Consider the following 24,764-nt stretch of genomic DNA (forward strand, 5'->3'; position numbering starts at 1 on the left):
CAGAGCATTTCCAACCCATGGAATTATTTTAATCATCAAGAAAAAGGCCGGTCTTGTCAGCGAAACTGCAAGGGACTTGAGACTAGAAATCAAGTCCTAGCAAGCTCCACTTCCCTTGATAACCATCTGCCTCACGGAGAGAAGATGGGGATCACTATTTATTGACTTGGATAAAATCGTGATGTGGTCAGTGTCATGAAACCATTGTCAATGGAAATAGGGTTTTTCAATGGAATTGCAAGGAAAGCAACCAAGGACCCACACGGGGGACATAGTGATATGACAAGATGACTTATTCGTATGAAAATAGAAGCTGCTGCCTGCTTGTCAATCTCCCACCTTCCTCTGCCCCGCCATGGAAAAAGTGCAGCCATGTCCTCGGCAAGGCCGAACAAAAGCCAGCGTCCAGAGTTGCTGCCTCCCATCAAAGCTCGGTCTTTTCCAGTGCAGGCCATCTGCCGCAAGCCCTGGTAGCTGCTCCACCAACATGGTCACGTGCTCCTAGCTGAGCGAGAGCACAGGACCACATGGGGCAAGTGCATTCCTGGGTGTGGGGGAAGAAAGAATGAGGGGTGGGGGCTTCTTTTCTCCCCTGGGGCTATATTAGCTTGGGTTTGGGATGGACCAGGTGATTTTCTAAAGAACCAAGGAACTTCCTGAGCTTGGATGGGCTTTTGACAGGTCCACCTCCTAGTTCAACTGACAGGCTTCTGTGGTCAAGCTCCTTTCCCTGTGCCCCGCAACAATCCAGCACGGGAGCGGAAGGGAGGAGTGCTAATTCCTTCGGCTAAGCAACGCTGTAATCCCCTAGGGCATGAAACTGTAGATTCCTGGTGAAGTCAACAGGCTAATATTCCCCAGTTTATTAAGTTCAATGTCGAATTCCCTTTGCATCCCTTTCCTTTACTATAATTAGCTAATTAGTTACAGTAACACAACCATCATTATCACATTAAATTCGCAACCTGAGAGGACATTTGCTTCTGTGGGAATTAACTGAAGTAGTTAGTACTTGTAGAACTACCAGATCCTAGCATTTAGGTACAAAAAAAAAAAAATTTAAAAGAACGTAGTTATTTGGAGTGACTGCTCAGGAATTTCAAATACTATGTTTGTGCTTCAGAATTGGCTTGAAAAGATCTGGAGAACCTCACAAATGATTTATTTCTCAAATGTTATAGTATCATCCCTGTTTCATGAAGAAAATCTCAATTAAATTATGAATATCTTGGGTGATTTTTATATTTTATGTAATAGATTTTCTTTTGCCAGATACTATGAGATGGAAGCGAAGGGATAGGGGTTGTAAATATGTTCTCTTTCCATGGATCTCCTAAAGCCTGGCTAAAGGAAAATCTGTCTACCCAACTTCCTTTTATTTCTGGCAAAAACTTGTTTTTTTACTAATTATCCCCAGCTGTACCAGATTCTGTACTTCTTATTTTTAACTCTACATGCTCTAACATTACCAGAAGTACACAGATACTTCTTGTATGGGATATGAGGTCTTAAAACGGGAAATCTTTTGGGAGAGGTGAGTATAATATGATTGTCTAAAAAGAAAAAAATAAAAAACTTGAAGGTGAATGACAGTTCCTTCTATTCTTCCTATTTGTTGCCAGTCAGCTACTTATAATCATTGTGTTGGTATTTGCCTACGGTAACAATGGAGCAGACTCTTTCAAATATCAATAATTTTTATATAATTTATTTTTAAAAATTTCTCTATTTTTTAATATTTTTCTTTCAAAGAAAATCAAAGTGCCAATTTCTAATTTTTAATTCACCACTCTCCCCATTATGCAGATTTTACCTACAGTGATCCAGGTTCTTTAGAGGACTCTCTACATTTCCTAGTGAAAGATGGCAGTAAAACTGTAATAAATGAGGCTCTGGGCTTAGTATTTTACACTGTTTGTTCAGATAATAAGGATGCAAACACAAAGGGGTACATAGTAGATTGTGGTGAGTTTTGACATGCTATATACACTTGCTCACTTTGTGTTTGCCCTGGTTGACATTATCTTTTGCTTGCTTTTGCAACAATTTCATCCTTCATACTTAAGTAAAAATAATGGAGAAAAAACTAACAACAGCCCCGTTGACTTTTAGCTGGTGCATTTCCTGCTAATTCCAAAAGCTTGAAAATTTAAGTAAATGTTAAAACAATATGCATTTCCATAAGCTATATATAATTCTTTGGAAATGACAAAAACACATTGACTTTTTTAATAAAAAAAACTTTCTAATTTGAAAACCATGGACCCCAGGCAAGATAATCTTCCTGAAGAGTTTGACATGAACAATAACAATAAAAATGAGTCATATTATATATTTGGCAGATTTTCTTAGTGTGAAGACAATGCCTTTATTGCTATAAATTTTTCATGAATTAAGTCACTTTGTTAAATTTTCTTATTTGTATTAAATGGCCTGGCTATATATTCTGCCAAAGTGCCAATTTTTACAAGCCTTACACTGCCTTTATTTTCCATTTTGTTTTATTTATTGCATTGACCATATTATATTTTATGTTCAAGAGTAATCAGTGATTGGGCAATGCTCATTTGTTTGTTTTGCATTTTGCATCTCATTTTCCAGTTGTGGAAACCATATACTATCATCATTGAAAATAAAATACTGGACAGATTTGTATAATATAAGGATTAGTTATTATTTAAACTTTGTTAGAACTGAGGAGTAGAAACATCTAAGCTTAGGGCACTGGGGAAGGGGAAATTTGTTTTTTAATTAGCATTTTAAATTCCCTAATTCATTTTGCTTTTTCAAGTTTTCCGTTTTTTTGGTGCCATGTTCTCATTCTATAATCTAGAAGTCTATTCATTTTTTCCTGGGCTTTCAAATCCATTTGTGAATTGTTCAGCACCATGTTCTCTTCATTATATTTTAAAATTTCTGTTGTTTAGTGAGTCACTTCTTTCATGCTATATTTTTATTTTCATCTTCTTTTTTAAATTGGGCTTCTAGAATTTATCTTATTAATTTCTTTAAACACTGGGTTTATTAATTTTGTCAACTTTTATTGTATTATTTTTGTTTCTTATGTTCTTTTCTGCTTTTGAAACCTCTTGTTTTTCTTTGCTGGTTTTTTTTTTTAGGTTAAATGTTTAGTTCATTTTTATTACACTGACATAGGCAACAATTTGACTCCACATAAAACTTGTATTTTATAATCTTTTCCTTTAACATGTGAAAAATATTACATTATTGACTTTATACATTTTAGTTTCTTTTAAGAATTGTGTTGGCTACCTGATTCTCATACCTTTATCGGTTTGTTATTTTTGGAAACTGTAAAATTTCCTCCTTTTAATTTGTGTTCTTAAACATCTTCATGCTACTAGTATAGGCTTTCCTAGCTACCTTCTGGGCGACCTATGATGACTTCCAACCTGAAGTCTTTGACATGTGGCATTATTTCTTTTCAAACAGTCTTCTTTCCAGTGATTTTGTTTTTCCCATCCCTTGCTGGTACTTTATCACCAAGATATCAGCACACCTACTACTTGGCAACAGCTTTTGGCTGTTCTTTGCGTAATTTATTTCTCTTTATGTTCTCTCTGTCTCCTGGGGAGAATTCCACTGCCTGATACTCCGGTGAACTAGTTTAGTCTTTGCATTCATCCTTCTTTCATTCCATCTATTGAGTCTTAAACTCTTACTTAACTCATTTCTAATATGTCAACTTTTACTCATAAGTTTTTGTTTTTAATTCATGCTGCCAACATTTTTCATTATCTCTGGAGAATGACATATCTGGTAGGAAAATATTGGGCCATCTGTTCCAATAGTTTTGCTTTAGGTGCTGTATGTTATGTGTTTTTGTTGTCTGTTTATAGTAATTATATTATTCAAGTGTCTAGTTCAGAAGTTGGTAAATGAAGTCTCATAGGCCAAAACCGGGCCTCCACCTCTATTTATAAGAAAAGTTTCAGTGACATAGCGACACATTTCTTTACATATTGTTGGTGGCTGATTTCATGCACATCAGCGAGAGTTGAATAATTGGGATAGAGACTATGTGGCTTGCTACGGGTCGAATAGTCGTTATCTGGCTACCTGCCACTTACAGAATTTGCTGACCATGCATCCAGTCAATTTCACCTTTGAGTTCAAGTCCCTTGAAGGTATTAGTCTCTCTGTTAATGTGTATTGGGAATGATTGGAAGCAGCCTCATTTGCATTGTTAAGGATAAATTAAGAGAGAGAGAGAGAGAGAGAGAGAGAGAGAGAGAGAGAAGGGCAGAAAGTGAGTAGCTCCAGGGTAGAAGTTCATCCCTTGAGAGAAGTTCTTTTGTTGCTTCATCACCAGGCAACTATTCTAGCCAAATATTTATCTTGAATTTCTTTGAAAGGTGTGGCCTTGGGGGAAGTGCAACAGTTATTACGGGATGCTGCTCATGATTCCCCTCAGTTTTGCAGCACAGTTCTCCTAGCTACTAGCTATGCTATGCCACCTGCAACCATTTCCAGAAATTGCGGTCCTCCTAAGGGGGCTGCCCCGCTTCTTTCCCCATCCCTAGCGATTGGCATCTAATGATCAGTCACCACAGAGTACAAAGGCCTGGTTCCTCAGTCTCAATTAGAGATATCACGGAAGGGCCACCTCAGCTCTAGAATTTCCTGTGGGATTGGTTGACCTTGCTGTAGCATTACAATGCAGTTCATTTCATTTTTCTACCTAATTCCAATTTTGCTCTTTTTTAGATAGTGTTCCAGAGAACACTTCCTACATACAGATTTGAAACTCTAGACAGCTTCCTGGGCCTGCCCTGAGAGGAAAGGAAGTCTCCCTCACTTTTCCCTTCATCCTGGAGGTGCAAAGAGTGAGGAGATCAAGAGGAAAAATCACAGAAGAGAAGCCGACCCATCTAACATGGTTTACCTCAGCTCCTTTCAGCATCTAGGTGCTTCTGCTGTTCAGATTGGACTCAGTAAGATTGGGCAGCTTGGCCTCTCGCTGACATTTCCATAAGGCAGTTATCCACTCCGAGCCCAGAGACAGAAATAACACTCCAAAGTCCAGGTCCAGTCTTTCCTCCAACGGCTGTGATCGCAAGTCCCTTTCTCTAGACTGCTGACCCCCTGTTGTCTTCCTTCCAATCCCTATCACTTCCCACACCTACACATCAGCTTATGATATTGTTAATGACATTGCACTTTTGTTTGCTTTAATTCCTGCTTCACCTTGATTTATGCTTTGCTTTCACTCACAAATACAAAGTTTGTTTTATTTGCAGGGGGCAGAGGTGTGCAATTCAGATATAAAACTATATGGAGGTTATTCAAATATAAATCCACATCTTTTATTAGCAAGCTTTAGCTAATGATGAGATTTTTCTTTGTTTTAACTGCTCGACAAAAGAGACCTCCTAGAAACTCAAAATACAACACTAGTTATTAATGCGAGCTCTCTGTGTTCCCCAGCAGTGGAAAACAACCGCTATTAAAATGTTTTTGTTTATAGCCTTCCTATGAATGGAGATTGAGGGTTGCCAATTACTCTTAGCAAACTGTTGCCCTAGATCATATGTCTGCCCACACTGCACAGTAACTGTTTCCAAACTTACCCACTCTCTCCAGACTCTCCCAGTCCGGCTCTCTCCCTTCACCTTCCACCATGCAGATGGCTTTGATTCTGACCTCAGAGAGAGTAGAAACCATCAAACATCCTACGAAAATGACTTTCCCATTAGCATAGACAGAAGCCCCCCTTATACATTAATTTTCTGTGGTTTTAGTTATCCATGGTCAATCGTGGTCTGGAAATATGAAACGGAAAATTCCAGAATAAACAATTCACAAGCTTTAAATTGCATGCCGTTCGGAGTAGCATGGTGCAATCTGGTACCACCATGCTCTGTCCACCTGAGACTTGAATCATCCTGTCGTCCAGCATATCCACACTGTCTGCACAGCCTCCAGGTATCAGGCTGACTATTGAAGAGTCACAGTGTTGGCTTTCCAGTAACCCTTGTTTTACTTAATAATGGCCCCAAAGCCCCAGAGTAGCAATACTGGCAATTTGCATATGCTAAAAAGCAGCTGTAAAGTCCTTCCTTTAAGGAAAAATGTGAAAATTCTCAAGTTAGTGAGGCATTTTCTCGTCTTACATCATCACAAGAAGGATGAGTACAGTGCAATTAGATATTTTGAGAGGGACAAAGGCAGACACAGAGAGAAAGAGAGCACATTCACATAACTTTGATCACAGTATATTATATATTATTCTATTTTATTTCTAGATATTGTTGTGAATCTCTTACTGGGCGTAACATATAAATTAAACTTTATCATAAATCTGGTTTCAGGCATTACTGGGGGTCTTGAAACATATCCACATGGATAAGGGAGGACTATTGTATAGCATCAGAACATCTCGTCTGGGTTCCAGACTGAGCTAGCCAGTTGCTATCTCACATTCACTTCCATGCGCCAAAGGCTGGTTCCATTTGACCCATCCAACACTGTAATTACAATCTTCGGAGTCAAACCTGGTTCTCCTGACTCTCTCTCAGGTCGCCTCTCTTGGTTTATAGTACAACCGCTTATCCAACCATGGAGATCGGAAATCTGGGTGTTCACACATCATTCTCATTTGCAGTCGCCAATAAATTCTGACACTTTTGCCTGTCGATTCCTCTCGAATCTATTTATCTCCCTCTCTATTGCCACTTTCCTAGTGCCAGTAATAATAACTCTCACCTGGACTGTTGTGACAGCCTCTTAATCGGCCTCCCCATAATGTTTCTACTTTCTCCAATCTTTTCTTTACACTTCAGTCAAATTGATTGTTAAAGGCTGTTAATATGGCCGTGTTGCTATGTATGTTGAAACATTTTTTAGGATAAAAACTGTTAAATCTTTAACATGGTCCATTACATTCTACACAGTCCGGCTTCTGCTGACATCCAGCTACGGTCAGGGAGACAGTACCGCTGCATCCCGTTTTACAATACAAATGAAGACCAAAGACTCAGAAACGTGAAGAAACCTTCCTGAAGCTTGTGATAGATGCTGTGATATCTCACACAAATTCTGAGCCTCTTCTTCCCAGAACGTCTGAGAACAAAATCTCCCTTTCCCCTCTTCAACACTGCTTTTGAGGATGACACTAGGTTCATCCAACACTCGGGAAGTACATGGTAACTGTATCGCTGCCACTCTGCTGAGATGTGTGGCCACGATATGAATATGCAAAAGCCCTTCCTATGGACTCACCAACCTGTAGGCAGACGGCTACAGTGCTGGAGGTGCTTCAAGTCAGTCGTCTTTATTTTTTCTCAACTGCCTGTAAATGAATTTTGAAAAACTAAGAACTCACTTATACATATTTTAGGATGACATCTAAATTTTTTCATCACAATAGGTATAAATGGTATATAATTTTTGGCATATTGTAGGGGACATTTTGAAATTAAATTATATCAGTTTTAAAATTATATGGAATAAAAATATAATGACAATTTGATTCCCACCATTATCCATATAAAATGTTCAATTCTAAGTTTTAATTTTTAAAGTTGTAAACAATTAGCATTATTCATATGAAGAAATTATTGGGAATGGTAGTATATAATAATAATGATACACAACTATTTCCTCTTAAAATGTCTTTGTCAAAGTTTAGTTACGTAAAAAACATATTTTCAAGTTTTTCATTTTTTTCCACAAATATTTGAAAGTTACTTGAGCTTGAGCCCCCCCAAAATGTTTTCTGATCATCTGAGACATTTACTTTCTGTACACTCCCACCAATCTGTGTGTTGTCCAGTGGCTAATCCAGAGTTTGTCCACTCCAGGATGGCAGCTAGAGTTAGAATGTGTGGGATGAATGTCTTTCTCTCCTAAAAGTGAAAGGAGGACTGTACAAGGGCCGTTGGGAAGGAGAAAGTGCACCTACAGAACAGGAGCCTTTGGAAAGAAGTCACGCACGTTGGGATCTGGATGTGAACCATTTTAACACCAGCCACACCAACGTGACCCTTAGAGAGAGGGGTGGACCACCGTGTTACAGTTTAAAGGTCAGTGAACTATAGAACAGAGTTCTACTTAGGAACCTATTGAATCAGTAACTTGAAATACAGTGAGGCTAGGCTTAGTGTCTAAATGTTATTTTTAAGTAGTGAAAATATGTAGGAAAAGACATCAGCAATAAGTCTTAAAAAAACTCTAAAGATAAATAGCTAGAGTAATTTGTTTCTTAGGGACAAAACTTTAATATTAATGTTATTATATCAATTGCTTCCTGAAGGTTCACATTATCTTGTCAGCACAACCTTTGCAACTTGTCTGATTTAAGTGATAAATTTGTTAACTCCACATCATGGTATTTGTTTGCTTGGGTGAGATATAGCTGCTAGTAGGTATCTAGGAGACCTATGATATTTATGATGATGGTGTGGATTAAATAAGCAAAAGGTAAAGAAACAGCAAAACTATAATATTTTACCTCTGATATTATATCAACCACTGTAAAACTTCACATTTTATTTATCAGTTATGAATAATGCGAAACATATTTTCTTCAGTTACTAAAGTGATATGATACTGTATCAAAGGCGATTGTTTTGACATTTATTTTATATAAATGATAAAATTGAAATTTCCTCTGTACTACATCAGTATAGGAGTAGTTATTATAATTTTTGTATTGTTACTGAAACAATGTATTTCCTACTAAACAGATGAATAACATGTTCAAACCCTTTAGGTTTAAATAAAGTACAAGAAATGTTTGGCATGTTAATTTTATTTCTCATAATGATAAAGTCATTTATGTTTCAACTTGTGCTTTTGTGTGTGTGCTTAACCTCCTAAAACATTACTTTTAAGAGTCGAATTCAAACGATTGAGATGACATGTCAAAATGGCAATTTTATTTTCTTTACCAGTTTCTGATCTTGGACTAAGCCTTTGTGAAGTTTTAGTTTAAATGGGTTCAAAGTCCGTTAGTGTTTAATCAAATTTTCGTCTCAGATTGTGGTTGAAAAAGCACCTTGACTTTTACTTTATATGCATTGCATGATGTAAATAGCATGAATAGGTATTGATACCTATATAAATGTATTCATACATTACATATAAATAATGCTATTAAGTAGTCAATAAACATACTGCTTTACTTATAAATTCTATATCTGTATTTATTTTCCCTAATAGTATAAGTTCTCGTGGTCCCTTTCAATTTTTAGTTCTGACTGAAACTCAATTCAGTACGACAAAATAATATTAACTCTCCTTGCAGCATCCCTATGCTATAAACTACACGAATAAACAACTTTATAGTTTGATACATACTTACATTAATAAGTTGAAGCAATAATTATATATTTTAAGATATATCTGATGTAAGGATACATTGAAGGAAGCCATTTCTTACTATCAAAAATGTTTAAAGAGAAAGGAAAAGACCAACAACACCATTTCGAAAGTAATTCTCTCTTCCCTTATGGGGTACCTGGCTCTCACTCAAATGCTTGGAGCATAGAAAACAAAGACAGACCCAGTTTGACGTAGGCACTTGCCTCCCTGCCTTTATTCGTAAGTCGTTGGAAAAGCAGTCACAAAGAGGAGTTTCCCCTTCTCCTGGTCTTCTCTCTCCAAGGACTCAAGACCATCAAGCAGAAAAATGGTGTCAGAGTGTGTTAGATTTTGTGTTCCATTGGATATTTTTCAATGTGCATTATACCACATGTCAACTGAGTATATCTCATATTCTGGGATCAGCTGTTCATTGATTCATCAAGCAACTAACGAGGTCTCTGTCGTCTCTGTCTTCTTCTTCTGTATTTATTGTCTCACTCTCCCTTCTTTTCTCTCCATCTCTCCTCTTCTCTCTCTCATCTCTCTGTCTCTCTGTTGCTGCCCCTTTTCCCCCCTCACATGTCCCCCCCTCACACACCCACATATCATTCTCTCTCACACGTACACTATCTCTGTTTGTTTGCCTATCTGTGTCTCTCCATCTCTCTCTCTCTCCTTTTCTCCTCCGCATACTCTTAAATTAAATACAAAGTTGTTACCATTTTGGGGTTCTTCCCTGTAGTGCTTTTTCTCCACAAAATAATAGCAGGATTTTTCCTCCAAAGCATTTGTATTTTTCAAGATGACTTTAATAAGTATAATTTATGATGTTAAAAATATTACCAAAGATAATTTCTGGTATTGGTAAGGTTATAACAAATAGTGCACAATCTTACTTACACTGCAGAAGGGAATCATTCCAAAACACTCTCAGGAATAGGAGGGTGGAGCCCCCATGTGGGACTCAAATTACCTGCTGGGGCAGGCGGCGCAGTCTGTTTATTTCAGTTTTAGACTAAGAAGTATCATGTGCCAATGTATGAAAATGTATTGGTGGATACACAAACTTATTTTAAAAAATTGATATATTAAAAAGAACATCAAAGAGAGTATTTTAATAAAAGCACAGTAGGAAAAGAGACTCAGACTTACATACTTTACAGCTTAAGGAAATGCAATGAGCTTGCTGATTTCACTCAGTTAATGAACTTTAAGAGCTTATTTTTTGGCTGCATTAAAATGTAGTTCTCTATTTTACAATACTTCTTTGAACTCATTTTTAATATGACTCTGTTTTCTATAAATATTGATATTTAGAAACAATATTTTTACTATAGTATAAGAAATGGCAAAATTCTGATAGCATAAAACAAAGAAAATACACATAACTCCAGCATTAAGTAATATCTTTTGGTGTATTTCTCACTATTTTTTCTACACATATATAAGTAATATGCTCAAATATACAAATTATTTGAACACATATATTATCAATTGATGCATGCAATTATTTTTAAATATCATATTGCTATCCTACACCTGTGTTATGAAATACTCTCTAATGCATAAGTTTTCATCTCTGCACACATTCTATGTTACGAATATTGCATCATTTATTTTACCATTTTTCTACTATTAAAAATTAACATTATTGAAAAAAAACATAGACACAGAGAACATATTGGTGGCTGCCAGAGGTGAGACACGGGAGAGGGCAAAATGGGTGAATGGAGTCAAAAGGTACAAAATTGCAGTTAGTTATAAAATAAATATGGAGACTTAAAGTTCAGCATGGTGATCATAGTTAATAACATTATATTGCATATTGGAAAGTTGCTAAGAGAGCAGATCTTAAAAGGTTTCATCACAAGGAAAAATGTGTAAGTATGCATGGTGACTAATGTTAATTAGATGGTTAGTGGTAATTATTTTGCAATGTATACAACATTGAATTAACATGTTGTACACTTGAAACTAGTATAACATGTCAATCATACCTCAATTAAAAGTAAGATTATGGGATTACTGGAATATTTTGCTATCATAAATAATACTGCAATAAATAATAAATTAATAAATATTCAAATTTCTTTCTGTCTTTAATATAAATTGGTAGTGATAGAAATAATAATTTATATTAAAATTTAGGTAAAAAATTTTAGACAACATAAAATTTATCTAGATAATAAAATTTTTTAGATAATAAAATATTTTAAATAATGTAAAATTTATATTAAATTTTAGATATAAAATTTATGGATTTAAGGCATTTGAAACATGCTGTCAAAATCTCCTCTCTTATTATTACTACATATTATTTCATATCCTTATAACATACCCATATACATGCATATATTCCTAGAAACACATATTTTTAACATAGATATGTGTACGCAGCGCTTTATTTTGTACCTATTTGTAAATCTGGGTCGCAAGTGGATATCCGGCTCAGACATGTCCCAGCAGGCCAGAGGAGTTTCACATGGCTGCTTTCGCTCCCGCCTTGACCTCTTTTCCAAGTACTTCTCAAGGTCTAGTAACCCTGCGGTCATGAACTCCATGGAAGGTTACTACAAGCTAGCTGTGCACCTCTAAGTCGTTTAGATTAATTAGCTTCCATTTTTACTCTACTCATTGTGTGATGCTTTAAAGAGTTTGCTGCTTTAATTTAAAATCTCTTATCAAAGCAAATGAGCATTTGCCATTTTTTATCCCTATCTTTTAAGCTCTATCCAAAAGTCTTATATCGCGCATGATTGTAGTTAAAAGCCTCCACTAACGCTAGATGGCATTACTTTCACCACCGCTTATATCAAAGTAAATTGAATGCTTCGTACCTTGAGAAATACATGAAAGCTGAAAATTTTGGCTTAGTCGTCTCCCCACGTCCCCTCACTGTTGTGAGTTACCTTTGGAAGTCACCATGTGACTTATTCACTTACATCTTATGAGCCCTTAATAATGATTGAGGTACTCACTTCATTATTAAAAAAGTAACACTTCCAAGATAAAAATAGCCCCAGATAGTAAAGAAATATAACTTTCCACTTGTCCAGACCCTGATGATTTTTTACCAGGATGATTTCAACTTCCTGAGTGGCTCTTCCCCCCATCACTGTGTTGGGTGTGTGTGGGTGTGTGCGCGAGGGCACGTGCGTAATTGTGGCCCTTCACTATTTTAAACGCTCAACTGACTTGTCACTTTTGTCTACAAATTTACTTATTTAAGATAGAGAATAATTGGTTACTCCCAGAAACTGGGAGGTGAAAAGTTTAACAGCTTGATACAAATGTCTGAAGTCTCATCCTTAATTTTCAAGTTAATTTCTCATTCTGCTACTCAATGGATCTGTTTATTTCCGTATGTACATCATGCATTTCCTACTTTCATACCCTTACTCTCAAAATCCTAGACTAAAATTGATACTCAAGAAAAGGGTACCTTGTTTGGATTATTTGAAAAGTACAAAAATTTATATATGTTAAATGTTTTATTATTATTATTTTATTTTGTACAAGATTTTTTAACATTCAGCCCTCTCAAACCCTAATATTTGCTTGTCTCGCCTCACAACCTATTCACACTTTACATCTCAGTCATGCTAGAATGCTCAGTGAGGACCACTGCCTTTCATCATTTTGGGAAAAATTATTTTCCTGAAATATTTTTAAACTCAGCCCTTGAATATCTTGCATTAACATTCATATTAACAATTTCTTTCTAACAATTCAAATATATTTGTGTAATAAATACATCAACACAGTTTTTTACAACTCAGCATACATTAAAATTTTAGCTGCTATATGAGACTGAAGTTCATACTTTTAAGGAGAAATAGTCTCCCTTAGACAAGCTAAGATCCTCATCTAATGTGGTTTCTGAATCTGAATAACAAAGGCAAGAAAAAAGAGAAAACGAGGGAACAAATATTTATTGAGTACATGTACCAATACATTGTGAACATCAGTAAATTACATGAGTGCCAGTAAATTGTATTCATTCATATCTACCCTTTAAACTCTTTTATCAAGAAAATAAATATCAGTTATTAATGAAAATGTATTGGCTTTATTATTTTTTTAAATATTTTATTTATTTATTTTTAGAGAGGGGAAGGGAGGGAGAAAGAGGGAAAGAAATGTCAATGTGTGGTTGTCTCTTGAGTGCCACCCCTCACTGGGGACCTGGTCTGCAACCCAGGCATGTGCACTGATCAGGAATCGAACTGGCAACCCTTTGGTTCGCAGACCTGCACTCAATCCACTTAGACATACCAGCCAGGGCAAAAATGCATTGGCTTTAAATCTCAGAAGGATTAACTCATTTTTTCAAGGACATATGAGCAAAGGAGATTACATAAACACTATTGGATTTCATATAGTTAAACTTACTCTTCTACTCTTCTTCTATCTCTGATGAGACTACACACACTTTGACTGCACTTCTTTATTACCAGTGTTAGGTAGCATATGAGTCACAGCAAGGTGGTTAGACGGATACACATGAAATTTTTCCCAGAACTTCTCATATTTCAACTGTAGTCTTAATATCCCTAGGATGTTAATAAAGAGAAATATGCAAGTGTGATAGCAGGCAAGGGTATGATGTTGAATAGTTTATTTATTAAAATCTAGCAACAATGACTCATCAAAGATTCCCATTTAATTAATTGCTCAGATGAGCAACCAAGCTTAACTATTCCCAATTGTATTTTGAAGAGGATGCCCTTCTTAAATGAAATATTATAGCTTATGACCTGAAATAGCTTATGTAATGGTGAACATAATGATGGAAGAGAGAGAACTATGGAGAACTTAAGATGTATATCTATGTCTCTCTCTCTCTCTCTCTCTCTCTCTCTCTCTCTCTCTCCCCTCACACACACAGGGTCTGACAGAAGTAACACAAGCTTGAGTATGGCTGGTAGGGTAGTGATATGGGTATAATAATTTACAGATATAAAAAAAATTTCATTCGGTTACAGTTGTCCTGCTTTTTTCCTCATTGCTCACCACTACCCTGCCCTTCCCCCACTCCCACAGTCAATCTCCTCTCATTGTCTGTGCCCATGAGTCCTCTATTCAGGTTCCTTTGCTTGCCCCTTCCTCTTCTTTTCCCTGTTACCTCCACCCTCCTCCCCTTTGGTCAATATCAGTTTGTTCTTTATTTCCTAGTCTCTGGTTCTATTTTTCTCACTTGTTTTGTTGATTAGGTTCCAGGTAAAGGTGAGATCTTATGGTGTTTGTCCCTCACTGCCTGGCTTATTTCATTTTGCATAATGCTCTCCAGTTCCATCCACGCTTTTGCCAAAGGTAGGAGTTCCTTCTTTCCTTCTGTTGTGGAGAATTCCACTGTGTAAATGTAGCACAGTTTTTTGATCCACTCATTTATTGATGGGCACTTAAGCTGTTTCAAGCACTTGGCTATTGTAAATTGTGCTGCTATGAACATTGGGGTGCATAGGTTCTTTTGAATTGGTGATTCAGGATTCTTAGGGTATAGTCCCAGCAGTGGGATCACTGGATCGAAAGGCAGTTCCATCTTTACGTTTTTGAGGAAATTCCATACTGTTTTCCACAGTGGCTGCACCAGCCTGCATTCCCACCAACAGTGCAGTAGGGTTGCCTTTTCTCTGCACCCTCACCAGCACTTCTTGTTTGTTGATTTATTAATGATGGACATTCTGACCAATGTGCAGTGATATCTCATTGTCGTTTTAAGTTGCATCTCTCTGATGGCTGGTGATGTTGAGCATTTGTTCATGTGTCTATGGGCCCTCTGTATATTGTAGGGTGTGTTTTCTCCCATCAGTAGTTACATTGCTAAATGTATTAATAATCATGTAAAGCACTTAGAAATAGATCTGGCACATTGCAAGATTTATATTCTGTCTATCATCAAAGCAAATAGCTTGATAACTTATTATATTAATTAAAATGTGTTTGTCTCAACAGAAACTCAAATGACAAGTCTTAATTTTATTATCTTACATATTTAGAAATCTTTAAAAAAATTTTTTTCACATTTTTTATTGTTGTTCAGGTCCCGTTGTCTCCATTTTTCCCCTCACCAGTCTTGTTATGGGGAGGTTACAGTGACCCAGAAATCCCATAGGAACTTTGGTGGCTTTCTATCTTTTATTTATCACCCTCAACCTATTGCCACTCAAGGTGGCAAGACAGCCCTAACATCTCCCAGCACTACGTGCAGCCATGGTGACATTTGGTGACCAAGAACATTTTCTGCTCTGCAGCTTTTCTCATTAGGGCAGAACATACGATCATCTTTTCACTGAAATCTCATTAAACAGGATTAAGTGCCTTGCCAAAGTCTGACTCAATCACTAATCAAGGAAAATGCCATTTATAAGTTGGCCCCAAGTAATCCTGATTCAACAAGTGGAGTTTGGAATTGAATAGAAAGGGAAAACTTTAATAACATTATGTTTTGTCCGCAAGGTGTGGCAAACTAAAAGTGGTGGTAGTGGGGGTGAATGGACTTGGGGTGGGTGGCTGGCAGTGTGCAATAATATTATTAGAAATTCTTAGCATTTCAGATTAAAATTTATCACACTTACTAGAGTAGAAAAAGTTGGTGCCACATCCAGAAATTCCTAGGTCTCCTTTTTGGGGAACTGTGTGTTCATTCCTTAAGTTCTACGGGCTTTGCTGCTAATGGGGCAATGGCAAGTTTCAGAAGAGTGCACTTGTCTTGTCAAAGCTGAGCTGTCTATATGGATATCGTCGGTTCAGAAGGTGGCCTGTAGTTAGTAAATGACTAGTGGGCTACACAACCCAGCTCCCCCAACTCCAGAAGGGACAAACTGTGCCATTTACTCCACAGAGCTCCCCATGGGATCAGGCTGAGTCTGTACTTCACCTGAAATCATAGCCTTAGTTAATTTAGTCCCTCCTGCTATGCTGTTTCCTACACTTCCTTACTGGTTTCTCCCGGGAAAACTTCCTCATTAAGTCACTTGCTCTTGAATGTTCAGCTCAGGGTCCTCTGAGGGAACTTGACCTAAGATGGCTTCAAAGTGTTTATGAGCACATTCAATATGTTACTTGAAAATATTAACCAATCATGAAACAATAATGTTTACAGGAGATCTAACTCAGGAAAAAAGAAAGCTGATGCAACTAAAAATAGTTATTTCCTCAACTCCATTTCTTGATTTCAAATCTTTGAAGCTATTTTTTTTCATGAAAAGGGTATCTTATGACTCATCATTTATTTTTACACTCAGCTGATTTTCTCTGCTTTATGAGGCAAATATGTTTTACCAAGTTCTTGTGTTAATTAGGCTTTGGACACCGTAAATCAAATGCAAAGAAAATGTTTCTAAATGGATATAACCTTATCACTAGGTGACGACCCTCAGTCACTCAAGCGTCATTTCAAGACAATCAGGAAATGCTTTTAAATGTTGGAATTACTCAGAGTCCAGTTTTATTTGATTTCATTGACAAATAACTCTTGCTTACTCTTCCCCTTCGTAAGAACAGGATCTAACAAGGTCTATACTCTGAAACTCTCTAAGATCTCTAAAGTCAGAAGTTACTCTTGAAATAAGACATTTCCTTTGGTGATGACCTCATTTGAAAGGTCAAGGAGTAAATAGGAAATTCTTAGAGATTGAAATGGCATTGCCAAGAGAGGGAAGGAAATCACTTACTTCATTATTTTCAAAGGACTTTTTTGTTTGAAGCTCAGATTAGGGCTTTCCATCCTCTGTTTTTTCCCTCATTAGGTCTTTCACAAGAACGAAATTTATTTCTTGCTCGCTTCCCCTGTAATAAGGAGGAGAGCTTCCAATTCTTCCTGTGCATTTTCTCCAGATAAATTTGAGAGAGAGTGGCAAAAATTGATACCTAATTTAAAGAACATGAAATAGAATTTTCTTAAATTTATCAAGGCTTAATTTATGTATATATGGTATCAAATATACCTTTATTTTATAACATTATTTTATTGGTATTATGCATATGAAACATCCATGTAATTACTGTTTCTACTTTTCTTATTCAATTATTTTGTCAGTATTAAAAAAAGAAATATTTCATTGTGGAATTAACTGGTAAACTTTAAATATATATTTTATTCATCCATTAGTTATATCCACATACATTTTTAAAGGTCCTATGCATATCAGAATGGTTATAACATTGATATAAGGAAATACGTAAACACCTTTAATACAAAGAAACATAAGATACACGTTAAACTAAACGCATAGATTAAGGTGATTCGTGGAGGAAGGTACTCACTTGGGAGAAAATGTGATCACTTCCCTAACCCTAAGCGGTACATATATTCAAATTGTACTTAAAAAGATAATAATGACCCGTTCATCCGAAGGCTATATATATGGTTAAAATGACAGTTTATTCCAGATAGTAGAATGTCTTGAATGCCGACATACAGTATGACCTTAATTCAGAAAGTGGAGAAGTGGAAGGTTTCGAGGAGGGGGATTCCATTTCCAAAGCCATTTTAGAAAGATCAAGCTGACAGCAGTGGTACGTGGGAAGAAGGGGAAACCTGCCGCACAGCGAAAAGTCGGGTGGCGATTGTAATCTGCCCCAGAGGCCAAAATAGGACGGTGACATAGACAGCAGTGACCCAATGACTCTGGAGAGAGTGGCAGCGAAAAATGGTTAGGGTTAGTGGACAAGCAGCAGGGAGGAGTCGTAAGTACCCAGTGGCTTCCCACTAAGGTGAGATGCAAGGTTAACAATAATAATCACAACTAAAGCATAGCGATAGTTGCTTATATATTTATTACATGTCAAGTATTAATGTGGATTAACTCTTAATTCCCATGGCATCTCTGTCACCACAGGGATTCAGGCCAAAGAAAGCTGTGGTAGTAATTGCTATTAAGTAGGCAGAGCAAGTATAAATGCTTTACATAAGAAGAGTGTTCCTAATTCCACAATTCGGTCAATTGTTTTCAATTAAAATTAACTTTGAAATGAGAATTTTCTATGAAGTTATTATATTATTCAATTTGCCATTGCTCATCTGATTATAAATAATGTTTATTGGTCTTATATATATAAGTAAACTTCTGCTCAGAGGATATATTTCTTTGATATCTCCCAAGAAAACCCTATTTCATTGGAACTTTCAACATAATTTCTCCTGAGATCGGTTCATATTGCTTTGACCAATGGATAGTGATAAAATTAAAGGATAGATGGCATTAAGAAGAGGCAGAAAATGGCATTTCTTCGTATTTCAGAAAAATTCTAGAGAAGCAAAAAATCACTTAATAGGCCTAAGGATATATTCTCCTGGGTATATTAATGCTCTGTTGCTTAGAGACGGCTGGTCGTTTTTGTCATATTCAAGCCTTCAGCTAATTAGATAAGGACCACCCACATAAAGGTGAGCAATCTGTTTTACTTAAAGTCCACAGATTTGAATTTTAATCTCACCCCAAAACACCCTCACAGAAACACCATAATAATATTTGAATAAATATCCAGGCACCCTGTACCCAGCGAGAGTTGACACACAAAGTTAACCATCAAATAGCTTATCCAGATATCTTCATAACAAGACTGGCTAAAGACCATCACCTCGGGTGTAAGTTGCTGATAATGGACTTAATGACATAAATCATCACATGCATTAGAAATTTATGAATAAGGAAAAAAGAAGAGAGAAAGTTTGGATCTCTGAAACTACAGATATTTCAATACAGAGTGAGAAGTTCAAGCCTTAAATCTTCTTATGAGAGAATATATACCCAAAGTTGAGGCAAAAGCCATATTTAAATTAGAAATAATGTTACACATGAGAATTTGGCATTATAAAACTACTTTTTTTGTACCAGCAGAAGGCTTTTCACAAACCTTATTACAAAGAAGTCTATATGATACGCACTTTCTGTTATTTTGTTTTGGTTTTTTACCTGTAGAACAGATTACTAACACCAAATAATATGGAACATAAACTGTAATTAAAAATAAAATTTAAAAAAGAAAAAGGCCATATGCTATTTTTATTTTAAGCAAAAGTGCTCTTAGGATATGGATCTATAAACTTTCTGCACATTATAATGAAAATAACAAATTAATTACCAATAAAATATTTTCTGTAATAACATAACATTAGACAGTTATTGTTGTTGTTGTTCTCACAATACTCTGTGAAGAAAAAAATGGTGGGTGACAAAAACCATATAAGTTTCCCTCCAAGCCTTAAAGGTATGTGTTAGCTAAGCTCGTTTAATAAACAAGAAGATGAGCACTTGAGGTGTCAGGTGCTCTGTGTGAAAAGCAGCAGAGTGACATCTGAGATTCTGTTGAACTGTAGTCTGTCATTGTCACCGACTCGCCGACTGGCATTCAGCTTCCTCATTTATTACCTTAAATGTTGAAACCACCAATTTAAAATCTACTCGTTTACTAACCACTTTAAAAGTAAACACCAAACGATACCGAGACCTCAAGAAAAGGAAACTGTCCCTCAGACCAGGAAATGGATGGTGTGTGTAGGACATTTCCCTTCGGTTTCACTTTTCAAATTTCCTTATCTGTTTAAAATGGAAACCTTCAGTTTTACTTCACTTCGAAATCCTGCATGCTGAGAATATATCGAAAGAAGAAAACAAACCAAGACAGCAAGTACATAACTTCTGGGCTTCTTCCCATCCCCTGGGTTTGTCGCAGTCTTACCATTTGGACGTGGCACTGTGAGAGGACGCATCCGTTGCTGTTGCTCAACATTGGCCAGCAAGGTAAGGCCAACGGGCCTTCCCTGACGTATGGTTACCTGGTCGTTTTGATCAATATCTGGTTAAACCAAAATATTTACTTTCCTCAGGAAAACAAAAATAAAGAGACTTTGCCCTGACCTTAAGAAGCAGGCATGCCTTAAAAAGTGGTATCTTCCCCTTACGTTTGGTCTCTGGGAAGTGATGGAGGTGTAATAATCTGTGTCCTAGAGAGTAATTTTTAAAAAAATTACTGAACTATTCATATTATTTTGTATTTCACGTTTTGTGGGCAACATTTGGTCATCACTGCTTTATAGCATGTGTTCAACCAAGAGTCTGTGAATGGCCTTTACGGGAAGATGAATAGCCCTTGTTTTGAACGGTTAGCGATAATTCAAGAACAGACTCTTGATTCTGAAGAAGATCCCTATCCATTTTGCTGTCGTGAATTGAACTGGACTTTACATTGTGTTTGGTCATAAGCATCTGATTTCTCATTCTTTTTTGGTGCCACCTTCATAAAACAAGGACAACAAAACAACAGCACATTTACTGTACCTGGCACAAAAACCTCAATTCCTTAGCAGTTAAATATTATGACCTTCCTATCAAAAAGAAATCCTCTACTCTAACATAGATATCAACTGCTGGGAGAATTTGGATGTCTATTTCCTTGGAAATTTTCTGAAGACATTATAGTTTATTATTCCGAGATCTATTTTTGTTGCTTCTGGTAAGCTATTTAGTTCCGTTTGGTTTTTAAATTGGATTTTGTTTATGATCATTAACCATCTAATTAAGACCACTCTGGATGAAATTATTCTTACGTGAAAGTATCCATCTGTCTTTTCCATCTTGTATTAGGAAATGAGGGAATTGAAATACACTTTTGGACTTAAGTTTATTTATTTAATCACAACCAAGTTCATGTTTGATATTAAGTCTTTCATGCCTTTTCAACTTCTAAACAATTGTAGTACTGACATTGTCCCTACAGCATCTGGATCTGAAAAACACATGTCACAGTGCATGTGACTGTCCTATCAGAAATATAAACATATTACAAACATATATACACACAGGTAGGAACTTGCCAAGGAGTAGTTCTAACTGCAGTCACAAGACTTTTGGAGGAAATGCTGACTCTCCCTGTGTGTGTGCGCAAAAATACCTAGTAACATTGCTAACTTATTACCTATTTTAGATGGGAGTCCAAAAATTTTTAGAGGCAAAATGTGTATAACTATGTTTCACTATTTATTTACAGTACTATATGAGGCTAATTTAATGAGATTCAATGTGTAAGATTCTTTATTCCCAAACAACTAAGTTGTATTGTAATAATATTATTTCTGCCTTTTTTATTGGGAAACCTTTTTCTTGTGAATTTTATTAGTTTCATGAACTCACATTGGGACATTTTGCCCATAGTTTCTGTTTTGCTGAGTTCACAGAGTATGTTCCAATATATTTTCTCTCAAAATTTTTACATAGGTGTCAAAGAAAATTTAATTCCTTATGCTTTTCATTGATTTACAGTTACACTGACACTCATCAAAATGTTGTTATGCAAGAGGGTTTTTTTTTTAAATTCTAAGAGATATTGCAAAGTGCCAAGGAAACATTCTGCTGAAATCAAAATAGTTTATCTTTTGGATATTTCTTTTTCAGTTTTAATATATATCTTAAAAAACCAAAATAATAACAGATTGTGTTCAATTTTCTCTTTTCACTGGAACTTTCAATATTTTAAACTAACATAAATTTCAAATAAATAATTTATACGGAGCACTAATTTTTATTGAATTCTTTTCTTCTAAGGAATTTAGATGATGTGGTTTGTGACTCTTCAACTTTTGATCCCATTATTCTAACTCTAATATTTTCATGATTGTACTTCTGAAAGCAAATTTTTAAAAACCTATTGTACCACATGGTTAACTCTGCCCATGCATTCATCACAGATTCCTATGTAACAAGCACAGAGGACAGGAATGACAGAGAGCATCATTTATTTTTAAGACTTAAATGACATCGTAATAGACTGTAATGAGAGGCACATAGATTATAGAAGTGGAGCAGAGATAGCTAAAGCCACTTTTCTTTGACATAACGTCTGAAAAGCCCAAGAACATTTTTAAAAAGTACATAAAATGATGATGATGAATTAAAGGACTGTGAACTCGTATGATGAGAAAATGTATGTCAGACGACCTCCCCCAATGATGCAGGTAGCTACAAATTCAAGGGAGAGCGAGAATAACCACAAAACAAAGCCAGAGCAATCTTCTCCGAAGACAGTAAACCAACACGTTGAAGGAAACTTACACGGTGAGTGGAGGTGGCACCAATGCACACCTTCTTTCAGTCTTAAGACACTGCACAGTCTTGGGTTTGCTCCTCGTATTTGTCATTCAAAAGCAAAATTCACTAGTTTGCAGCCCATATCCTGTCCAGCAGGTGAAACTGCACGCCCAGTCAGATTCCCACATAAGGAGCTTCTTGGCAGAAAACTTAATTATGCAATGATATCTATCCAGATTAAAGCAAATAAAAATAAACTTCACCAAAAGATCACCAGGGACATGAAGGGCATGAGAATGAAAGACTGAGTTACAGACAAAAAGCAATGAGCCCAGATTACCTGAGATAATTCAGTAACAGAAAAAAAAATTAAAATAATGTAAACTATTAGATTGGAAACATGGCAGAAATTAATACTATCACATAATGAGAACAGAATGCCATGAAAATGATTAAAGTAAAAACTCTTAAAATTAAAACTATAATTAATAAAAAAGTTGAACAGTAGACAAATCAGAAAAAAAGTAGAGAATATTTCCTACAAAAGAGGAGGTAGGGGGGAAAGTAAATAAAAGCTGAGAGGCATGTCATCAGTCCAGGGGAGTGTGTTTCAATGCTAACTTCTTGGGTGAGCAATTCTTTGTTAATTGCTGGACATTTGTCACTGATACTCAGAGGCTTAGAGCAGGTGTCATTGTAACCATGTAAAACTTCTTGACACAATTTCAAACCCCTCTGAGTGGAAAGTCACCTCTCTCAGCTGATATCCACTGATCCAGGAAATCAATACACAACTAATATAAGTTCAAGGAAAGGACACACTCAGGCACATGCACTAGAACCCGTGTCTGCCAATAGGAATAATCAAGTAGTAATTATGAAAAAGGCCACCAACTATAAAACACCTGGAAGTCTTGATTAAAGAGATATGGATGCATATTTATATATAAAGATATATGTTTTCATAAGTGTATAACTGCTTATGAGAAGTTTAAGAAAATTATTTGTGTTTTTTTTATTGTTATTCAATTACAGTTGTATGCCTTTTCTCCCCATCCCTCCACCCTCCCCCTTGGTTTTGTCCATGTGTCCTTTATAGTAGTTCCTGTAATCCCCTCTTCCCACTGTCCCCAACACCCCCCCCCCCCCGCCCTGGCTATTGTTAGATTGTTCTTAACTTCAATGTAAGAAAATTATTTGGAACAAGATAACAAATCAATTCCAAACACAAAATTGGCCTGAGGGTCATTTCCAGCCCCAGGAACATAAATCATCTTTTTATCCTCAGGCCAATACAGCCCTAACCCACGCAACACACTCTGTAATATTTAGCTTGGTATTTTTCTATTTAAAATTTCTAAGAGTCATTTAGTTGAGAGCAATGAACTGTCCTTCACTGAATTTTTAGTTACGTAATGTTCCATTACATGAACTGTAATACACTTTTTCTTCAATGGACGGACTTTTGAGTTGTGATATTATTGTTATGAGCTGCTATGAACATTTGCAGCTTAAAAAATGGCTGCACAATCTTTGACATTTTTCTTGTCAAAGGACTCTTCTGTCTCCTTGAATCTGGCTTAGCCTGTGGTGCTTTAACCAATGAAATGTGGAGAAAAAGATGCCTTTCTGCTCTCAGATCTAGCTCTAAAGGGGATTTAATTCCTGCCCTGGTATCTTAGATGTGAGTTGCAAAGGAGTCTGTATGTCGTTAGCGGGTAGTCTGCCTGTCCTGGTGAAGAGACCTCATGCAGAGGAGCCAACACAACATGGACACAAGCAGAGGCCAGCCTTGTACTGTCCCCATGCAGACACCAGCGTGCGAGTAAAGCTTCATGAAAACTCCAGACCAGACCAGTCCCCCAGTGAACACCCCTGAGCGACTTCAGTGTTGGTACTTGGAGCAGAAGAGTCACTAAAATGGGCCCTAATTTCTGACCCAGAGTATTAAGCGCATGACCAAATGAGAGTTGTTCTAAATCAGAAAGTCTGTAGGTACTTTGTCATGTAGCAATATATTATCAGAACGCTGTTGGTACATTGTGGATATGAGTTTTGTTAGGAAATATACTTAATAGTGGAACTGCTGGGTCATAGACCATGAACATTCTCGTATTTACAAGACAATACAAAAAATGTGTTTTTTTAGGGATTATGCCAAATTGCACTCCCACCAGCAGCATCAGAGGTGTGCTGGCCCACTTTTCCTGCAATTACTCACATCGTATGCTTCCTCTTTAGCACAGTGCTCACTTTGGCCTTTTATGAGGTAAAAGTTCCTCATTTTACCTACTCAAATTCATAAGCATTCTCCTTCATGCTTAGCACTATCGGTACATTGCTTAAAATTTTATGTCTATTTTCAGATACAATATATTTGCTTATATTTTATTTTTATATAAGCTC

Source organism: Desmodus rotundus, chromosome 2 (genome assembly GCF_022682495.2).
Source record: "Desmodus rotundus isolate HL8 chromosome 2, HLdesRot8A.1, whole genome shotgun sequence".
NCBI lineage: Eukaryota > Metazoa > Chordata > Mammalia > Chiroptera > Phyllostomidae > Desmodus > Desmodus rotundus.